We start from the raw sequence: 9905 nt of genomic DNA on the forward strand, positions 1-9905 counted from the left end.
TCCTGCCTCTTCCCAAGTTTAGGTATGTATCATCCCACTTGCCTGGGAACTCTAAACCCTGGTGATCCCGCCTCTTTTTCTAAAGATTCTTTGCTGGCGTGTGGGAGTACTTCATTCTTTCCTTCCATGTTTCTGTCTGCCCCCCACATTCCTCCTCATATGTGTTTTTGTTCTGTTTTGGTTTTGAGACAGGGTCTAAGTCCTGGCTGGTGGGGAAGTCTCTATGTAGACCAGGTTAGCCTTGAACTCACAGAAATCTAATAGCTTCTGGGTACTGGAATTAAAGGCATGGAAACCAAACATAGATAATGTTATTATCTATCTATCTATCTATCTATCTATCTATCTATCTATCATCTATCTACCTATCTATCTGCTTGAATTTTTGAGACAAGGTTTCTCTGTGTAGCCCTGGTTACACTGGGACTCACTCTATAGTCCAGGCTGGCCTGGAACTCAGAGATCTCCATGCCTCTGCCTCCAGAGTGCTGGGATTAAAAGTGTGCCCCACCACTGCCCAGCACTATTTTAAGTAAAGAAGATTCTGGGCTGTAGAGATGGCCTAGTGGTTAAGGGCATTTGCTATTTTTCCTGAGGACCTGGGTTCTGTTTCCAGCACCCTTATCAGGAGTTCTCATCTGCTTATAACTCCAGCTCCAGACAGAGAATGTGACATTCTCGGGCCTCCAAGGGCACCTGCATGAGTGTAGTGCACATAAACTGACCCAGGCACGTGTGCATGCATCAATAAAAATGAGTAGAGAGATAGACAGGTAGGTAGATATATAGACAGAGAGATAAGGAAATAATAAAATTTTGAAATGTTATTTCCAGGCTCCATAGCCTGGAAATGTCCATGCACTGACAGCAGAGGAAGCTGGGATAGGAGATTCAACAGCCAGCAGGACAAAGGAAATCCTTCACAGGTTTAGCCTTTGGAAGACAAAAGTTCTCTGAGAGTAGCAGCTTATTGAAGGTACTAGATAGGATACAGGTACTAATTCTGGAAGTTAATCCCATTGTCCTTTCAGCCTGTTATAGGCTAAGAGTTTAGCAGCTTAGGGAAGGTATGAGATGGACAGTAAGGGCAGTCCTTGTTCCTAGCTGTGTGCACACAAGTCCTTGCTTTTCTTCCTCACACACATACTTGCTCTATGTAGAGGTGGTGATGCTGGTATTGAGGGCTCTCAGGGTCTGGCTGATCATACTTCCTTCTCTGGGCTCAGTTGTAGAGAGGAATAGACATGACCAGTGAAGGCATCGGAGCACAGATTTGTAGGAAGGCTGACATTTGGGCTATCGGAAGGGGTTGCCATTCCTTGTGCCTCCTTTGAATTGCATCCAAAAGTGTTAAGTGGAGGCTGGGAGTGTGACTCAGTTGGGAGAATCCAGCAAGGGCCTGGATTCAGTCCCTCTCACCACATAAACTCTGGGTTGCTCATACCTAAATTCTAGGCTTGAGGACATAGAAGCAGGTCATTCTTAGCTACAGAGAGAGTTTTGAACTAGCATAGGCTGGAGGCCCTGTCTCAGAAAAAGGGATCAGGACAACCTGTATTTGGGATCCTTCCCTGGACCAGGGAGCTGTTATTCTACTAAAGATATATTTAATTCTCTCTCTCTCTCTCTCTCTCTCTCTCTCTCTCTCTCTCTCTCTCTCTCTCTCTCTGGTGTGTATGTGTGTGTGCATGGATATATGGATATGTGAGTGCAGGTAGCCAAGAAGGCCAATAGAAGAGTCAGATCCCCTAGAGCTGGAATCACAGGTTTCTGTGAGTCTTCTGATCTGGGTGATGGGAACCATACTTGGGTTTCTGTAAGAACAGTATAAACTTTTAACCACGGAGCCATCTCCTCGGAGTCTTATTGTATTTCTTTTGTTTGTTTGTTTTTGTTTTTCAAGATAAGGTTTCTTTGTGTAAAAGCCCTCCCTGGCTGCCCTGGAACTAGCTCCCTAGACCACGCTGCCCTTGAACACAGAGATCCTCCTGCCTCTGCCTGGAATTAAAGGTATGTTCCACCACTACCCTGCTTACTCATTAAAAAACAAAAAAAACAAAAAAACGTTGCTTGCCCTTGGAGGGGGGGGGAACACAACCAATGTCTTGTGACCAAAAAACAATAACATAAAGACAGCATAAAGAGGCCTTCTTCTTGTGAGGATGGCAGAATAGCCACCAGAAACAACCCGATTCCCCAAAGTCTCATCCTTGGAGCACTGGCTTTGGGCCGCCCAAACCCTGCTCTCTTTCTAAAAGTACTACTTAGGTCACTTAGCTGAATTTCTACTAGACTCTAATTTCTGTTATCTGGATGGCTTTGGCCAGAAGACCTCAATCTTGCTTATCCTCTTGGATGCCTAGGGGCTAGAAATTCCTTTCTAGCAGGACTGAGCTCACTGATTGGAGCGGGGTTGGCTGTCTGACAGCCAGGAGCCATGTTCGAGGTACACCACCTGCATACTAATTGTCACTCCCAGGGACACATCCGCTCAGGACTGTCACTGCCACAGTGACATCTTCTAAGGACCATAAAAGGAATGAAAGGAGGTAACATTGAACTTCAGCACCAGAAACAACGTGAATATCCCTCCCTTTATTGCCCTGCTTGCCCCTCAATTCTTTTCCTCTTTCCTGTAAATTGCTGACCCCCAAGCACTGAGAAGTTGATTTTTCCTCCTTACTTTTATCCCCTTCCCCCAACCACCACTTTTTGAGAGACAAGGTCACACTACAGCTGGGGGATGACCTGGAACTCCTGATCTTTCTGCCTCCATCTCTTCAGGGCTGAGACCATAGATGTATGCTCCTATGCTCAGGTGCTGCCAAAATTATATATGTCTAGATAATCTGCTTTGTCATAAAAAACAAAACATATTTTGTCCTCTTGATTGTCTGCTTCTTGAGACAGGATCTCTTGCAGTCTAAGGTAGCCCGGATTCCTCCTGCCTTCACCTCCCAAGTGCTAGGATTTTAAGAGCATCCTGTTTGGTTTTCAGCGATGCTGGGGATCCAACCCAGGGCTTCCTGGCTGCCTGGCAGTCATGCTACCAATGGAGCATTACATCTACACTGTGTCTTGTTGGGAAGCCAGATTTGTCAACATCACCACCTTACCAGAAACTCCTTTTCATCGATGTCCACCCTTGCAGCCCTCAAATCTATTCCCCATAAAGCAGCCTGACAGCAACACACACAGACACACACACACACAGACACACACACACCTTGAGTGGCACTATCATTCTTGCTAGCTCACAGTTCATGTCCTATTAGAGCCTGGCTTTTGACTTCAATGCTTGAGGTGTGCAGCCCCAGGTGGGCTGCAAGTCAATTTACGCAGACTAGTTTACCTCCCGTTGCACACCTCCTCCTGTGCAACCGTGGAAAGGAAAGACTGCTCGTAGACTGGGGATTCCTCCAAAGCTACAAACAGCGGGGAGCTGGAGTGAAGGATCAATAGTCTACCCATTGGGCTTCAGGAGGAGAATGCTATGAACTTGGCTTCAGCTTTCTCTGCAGGCCTAGAGACATGAAGTCCCTCAGGCTTCTTGTATACTGCCATCTCACCCGCTTCTTTCTGCCTTTTTTTCCTTCCTTCCCTTTTCAGACAAGATCTCCTGTAGCTCAGGCTAGCCCTAAATCTCAGCTATTCCTCCTTCTTTAGTTTCTGTAGTGCTAGGATTACAGGTATGCATGGATAGCTCCTCCTGCCCCCAGAAAGGTAGCATGTATTCCAGGCAGGCCTTGAACTTTAAAGGTACCAATATCTGTGTGAGTCTGAACTCTGACTCCTGCCTTCACATCCTGAGTGCTAAGATCACAGATAAGTGCCACCCTGCCGGGTTATTGGAATGTTGGGGATTGAACCCATGGCCTTTTAATGTCAGGAGAGCTTCCCAGCAACTGAGCCAGCCTTCACCTTCCATCCTACCAGCTTCCTCTCTGGATCCCCTGTCCTTTTCTAGAATCATCCCCATACCCTGCATTTGGCTGTTTGTTCAGATTCTGCCCCGAGCTCGGGGGCCCTGTAGTGATTTCATCTTCACCTGAAATTGCTATCTATCAGTATGCCAGCCAAGAGTCTTCCACACCTCTGCCCCACCCCCTCTTCTAGCCCTTTCTCACCTCCTGCCATTCTATGGGCACAATAAGCCCCTCCTACATCACTTCCCACTGTTTTGTTGTAGACAGAGTCTCCCATAGACCCGATCTAAATTCATTATACAGCCAGGGGTGATCCCAAGTGCTGGGGTAATAAAATCCTCCTACTTTTATTTAAAAAAAAAAATCAGTCGGGTGGTGGTGGTGCATGCCTTTAAAACCAGCAGAGGCAGAGGCAAGCAGATCAAGGCCAGCCTGGACTACAGAGTGAGCTCCAGAGCAGCTACACAGAGAAGCTCCCTGTCTTGAAAAAAAAAACAAAGAAACAAATCAAAAGCAGGCCAGGTTGTGGATTCCAGCTAGAATTGTCCTGCCTAGGCATCAAGACAACAAGATTTATTATCCATCTCCTGGAGGGTATAGTTCAGTTTTGGAGTATGCCGAGAATAAAGGGAGAAGGACCAGCATTAGATATTACTCCAACATGTGTTCCTTCGCTCCAGAGATTTTTCTAGGACAATCCATAACATTCATCTAGTTAAAACTGTTTAGTTTGTTTGTTTGCTTGCTTGCTTGTTTTGAGACAGCCTCATTATGTAACCCAGGCTAGCCTTAACTTTAATACTTCGCCAGGTGCCAGGTATAGGGGTTACATCCCAGCACTGGGGAGGCAGAGGCAAGGCCGTCTCTGAGTTCAAGGTAGTCCTAGTCTAAGGAGTGAGTTCTAGGACTCACTAAGAACCTGCCAGACGCATCAGATTCCCCTGGTGCTGGAATTACAATAGGTTGTGAGATACCTGCCTTATGCTGAGAATTGAGTTCAGGTCCTCTGCAAAGAGCAGTGGAAGCTCTTAACTGCTGACCTGTCTCTCTGGTCCTCACTAACAAGCTAACCCAACTCGATCACTGCCAGAAGGTTCCTCTTCTCCCTTTTATTCAGTCAAGACAGCTTTGTCTCCGTGAATATAGTACCTCAACATTATTCACATCCTGAGTTGGAAACAGTGCCTCTGTTCTCACATACTTCCCTTGGATTGACACATGTCCCCAGACTTTGTAGAATTTGTACTTCCGTCAGCAATGTATTTTCTTTTCCTAATTAGTTTTTCTAATTTTAATCCCTCCTTGTTAAGACGGTCCCTTGTGGAATATTTGGGAAAATATAGAAAAATGTGAAGATGCCGACAGACATACCCTAATTCTACTGGGGGGCTAGCTGGCAATTAGCAGGCTTGAAGGTCGTCAACGGTGGAGCTCCCTTTCATAATCAGCTGCTCCCCCTCCTGTACCCGTCCCTGGAAACATAATCATTTTAAAGAAGGAGAAATTATCACAACTGTTTCTCTTAGAAGTATGAAATACCACGTGAAAAGGAGAGAAAACAGTGTAATCGGCCCTCCTTGAGGTTTAAAGCACCCATGAACGTGGTGTCTCATGCCTTTAGTCGCAGCTCTTGAGGCAGAGGCAGGTGGATTTCTGAGTTTGAGGCCAGCCTGGTCTACAGAGTGAGTTCCAGGACAGCCAGGGCTACACAGAGAAACCCTGTCTCAAAATAAATAAATAAATAAATAAATCAAAATAAAATAAATAAAATATTTAAATACCATATAAAAGGGATATGGGTGGATTTAGAAGGGCTTTACTGAGGCCAACCAAGGGACGGCCATTTCCTCCTAATAAAAACATGGACATTTTTATAGACTTATTGCTTCTTAATTTTCTTACTTGTTTGTAATATGCCGTTACCGGATTTTACTTAATTTATTTTTGTCAAAAAGATGGGAGCTGGGCTGTAGCTTTGGCCCTGGGTGGAGACTCTCTGAACTGCCAGGAAGATTATAAAAGTGTGTGCTGTCAGCCCCTTCAGAGTCAATGGAGGCCTGAAGAGATAGGTGGCTCACTAGCTTTGAATGTGATGTATCCCACAACTCTCCAGCATTGTGATGTATCCCATAACTCTCCAGCATCTGAACAGTTGGCTTCCAGTTGAGGGCTGTGGGCAGAGGATTAGGAGGTATGGCCTAGAGGAAGTATGTCATTGGAGGGACAGGCTATGAGTTTGTTCTCTCTGCCTCCTCTTTGTGGATTAAGATGTGAGCTCTTGCCGGGCGGTGGTGGCGCATGCCTTTAATTCCAGCACTTGGGAGGCAGAGGCAGGTGGATTTCTGAGTTCGAGGCCAGCCTGGTCTACGCGGAATGAGTTCCAGGACAGCCAGGGCTACACAGAAAAACCCTGTCTCGAAAAAACAGCAACAACAACAACAACAACAACAACAAAAAAAAAAAAAAGAAAGAAAAAAAGAAAAAACAAAAAACAAAAAAGATGTGAGCTCTCCGTTGGGGGAGGGGAGCTGCTGCTACAGCTGTCTGCCATGCTGCGTCACTGCAATGGACCTTTATCCCTCTAGAACTGTAGGACCCAAGTAAACCCTTTTTTCTATAAGTTGTTGTAGTCACAGTGTTTTTCGCAAAGCAAATGCAAAGTAACTCACTCACTACTCTTGCTGCTGACCTGGGTTTGGTTTCCATCGCTTATATTCAGGTGGCTCACAACTCTCTGTAGTTTCATTTCCAGGGAACCCCTCCACCCTTTCTGGCCTCCTGGGAATCTCTGTATGGATCAGGCACTTGTACTCCAGGCAAGATGTAAATAAAAGTAATAAATCCAACATTCTTTTTGAGACTCCATGGGCATGTAGTACACATCTATTCATTGCAGGCAAACACTCACATGCAGAAAATAAAAACAAATACACCTTTTAAAATGTGGGGCGGCCAGGCAGTGGTGGTGCACGCCTTTAATCCCAGCACTTGGGAGGCAGAGGCAAGAGGATTTCTGAGTTCGAGGCCAGCCTGGTCTACAGAGTGATTTCCAGGACAGCCAGGGCTACACAGAGAAACCCTGTCTCGAAAAAAAACAAAAAACAAAACAAAACAAAACAAAACAAAAAAACCCTGAGGGGTTAGGTTATCAGCCACCCAGAACTGAAAAGTGGACTGGGACGGAAGCTCAGGAGTGCTAAATAACAAGGTAGGAACACTGCAAATCTCAGCAACTTCAGGGAGGAGAGAGATGGAGAAGGAGGAGGAAGAGGAGGAGGAGGAAGAGGAGGAGGAGGAAGAGGAGAAGGTGGCTATGAGTTCTAACTACAGGTAGCAGGCACCAGGCAAGCTCAGCAATTGATGGAGATGGGTGAGCATGTGAGGAATGGCTTTCAAAGAAAGACTTGGGCTGTCCAGGGTGTCAGGGAAAGGATGCTTAGGAACTGGGGTGGGGCCGATATCCAAAAAAGGAAGGGGAAGAGGTGGGAGGAGGAGGAGAGAAGGAGGAGAAGGGAGGGAGGGAGAGAAAGGAGAAATGAAAGAGTTCAGCTTTTTGAGTCAGAACTCAGAAAACTGGGCAAGCTTAACAGTGCCGATCTGTAAGCAATTGCCTCAAAGGGGCTCTCAGAAGGTGTAAGTACATTCCTCACTCAGGAGATAATTATTTTCAGTTTTCAAAAAATCAGGTCTTCCTTCAGGTACATCAGCTTTCCTGAGATGTAGTCCCTGGCTAGGGGACTTACTTGACTTAACTTTTTCTTTTCTAGAGATGGCATTACTATGTATACACATACGACCTGGTACTTGCTATGTAGTCTAGGCTAGCCACAAGAGATCACAGAGATCCACCTGTCTAGGCTATCACAGGGATCCACCTGTCTCTGCAAGATGGGTACCACTATGCCATGCCAGGATCAGCTTTCTATAGTTTTTTCTTATGTATTATCTTCATGGACAGCACACAAAAGTAGCAACACATTTTATAACACTCCTTGAGAGTGAGTGACTAATGGAGCCAGTGGCTTTTATTTGTCCTCTGGAGACACTCAGACCTGATCAATCAGGGAGTATGCAGATGTTTCCACAGATCTGGTCAGTCCTTCCTTGTCAATGATCTATGGCTATAAGGGAAGGAAGATTTCTTGTTCCAGTAGGGCTGCTAGGCTGGGATGTAGGGATTGGTTATATAGGCCGGGCTAGCCTTCAATGTGCCGCAAGGCAAGCCTCTTGTCTCTGCCACCTGTGTACTAAGTCTGCAGGCAATGGCCAATAATCCTAGATTGCCCCTCTCTTTCCCCAAAGTTTGTTGTTTGTTTGTAGATGTGTTTATTTTATAGCCTGTATATGAGTGTTTTGCCTAGATACATGTATGTGTAACACATGTAACCCAAGTAATATATGGTTATGAGACAGCATTTGAGTGCTATGAACCGTACTTGGGAGCTCTGCAAAAACATCAAGTAATGCTAAGTCCTGAGCCATCTCTACAACCCCGAGCCCTTTTTCTTATTAAGAGAAAATTTCGGAGCTATGGCGTTTGTGACCAGGCAATTCGTGCGCTCCATGTCCTCTTCCTCTGCATCAGTGGCCGCCAAGAAGATCCTGATCAAGCATGTGACGGTCATCGGCGGCGGGCTGATGGGCGCCGGCATCGCGCAGGTGGCTGCAGCCACTGGTCACACCGTCTGTCGTGTTGGTGGACAAAACAGAAGACATCCTGGCAAAATCCAAGAAGGGAATTGAGGAGAGCCTAAAGAGAATGGCAAAGAAGAAGTTCACAGAAAACTCTAAGGCTGGGGATGAGTTTGTGGAGAAGACCCTGAGCTGCCTTTCGACCAGCACTGACTCGGCATCTGTGGTGCACAGCACAGACCTGGTGGTGGAGGCCATTGTGGAAAACCTGAAGTTGAAGAACGAGCTGTTTCAGAGGCTAGACAAGTTCGCTGCAGAACATACCATTTTCACCAGCAACACGACTTCTTTGCAGATCACAAGCATAGCCAATGCCACCACCAGACAAGACCAGTTTGCTGGCCTTCACTATTTCAACCCCGTCCCCATGATGAAACTTGTGGAGGTCATTAAAACACCGATGACCAGCCAGAAGACATTTGAATCTCTGGTCGACTTTTGTAAAACCTTAGGAAAGCATCCTGTCTCTTGCAAGGACACTCCTGGATTTATAGTGAACCGTCTCTTGGTGCCATACCTCATAGAAGCCATCAGACTACACGAGCGGAGGTGATGCATCTAAGGAAGACATCGATACAGCGAGGAAGCTGGGAGCCGGGTATCCCATGGGTCCATTTGAGCTTCTTGACTATGTTGGACTGGATACTACAAAGTTCATCTTAGATGGATGGCATGAGATGGATCCAGAGAACCCCTTATTCCAGCCCAGTCCTTCCATGAATAGTCTGGTGGCCCAGAAGAAACTGGGCAAGAAGACTGGAGAAGGATTTTACAAATACAAGTAATACGTAGCCCAGCAACACCTCCAGCCAGCCGCGGGATACGGAGGAGCACTTCTCTGGGCGGTAGATTCAAGGCTTGCCATGGGCTGCTCAGTGGGCCCTCCCTGGCAGTCTCTCTGAAGCAATCTTTTTTTTTTTTTTGAGACAGAGTTTTTCTGTGAAGCCCTGGCTGTCTTGGAACTCACTCTGTAGACCAGGCTAGCCTCGAACTCTTGAACTCAGAAATCTGCCTGCCTCTGCCTCCCAAGTGCTGGGATTAAAGGCGAGCGCCACCACCGCCCGCTTGAAGTAATCTTTTGACTAGTTGCAGTAATGGGGTTCTTTCACTGAGATCTAATTCTCTAGTTTAGTCTGATCTCTGTGAATGTTTCTGAAAAGCGTTATACCATTGGTGCCTTGGAGCAAACATCTTTTTTTTTTTTTTTGAATCTTGCTACTTTGTTTGTAAAAAGCATTACTTAGACTCATTCACTCATGTCTTCTGAAAATGAGTAATGCCGTGTTT

General features: G+C 46.1%; 1 pseudogene; it reads left to right on the plus strand.

The window, feature by feature from the left end:
- The first annotated feature begins 8456 nt into the window (after positions 1 to 8456).
- Positions 8457 to 9403, plus strand: LOC114617682 (annotated as a pseudogene).
- The last annotated feature ends 502 nt before the right edge of the window (positions 9404 to 9905 follow it).

The sequence above is a fragment of the Grammomys surdaster genome, unplaced genomic scaffold, assembly GCF_004785775.1.
Source record: "Grammomys surdaster isolate TR1022 unplaced genomic scaffold, NIH_TR_1.0 137, whole genome shotgun sequence".
Taxonomy (NCBI): domain Eukaryota; kingdom Metazoa; phylum Chordata; class Mammalia; order Rodentia; family Muridae; genus Grammomys; species Grammomys surdaster.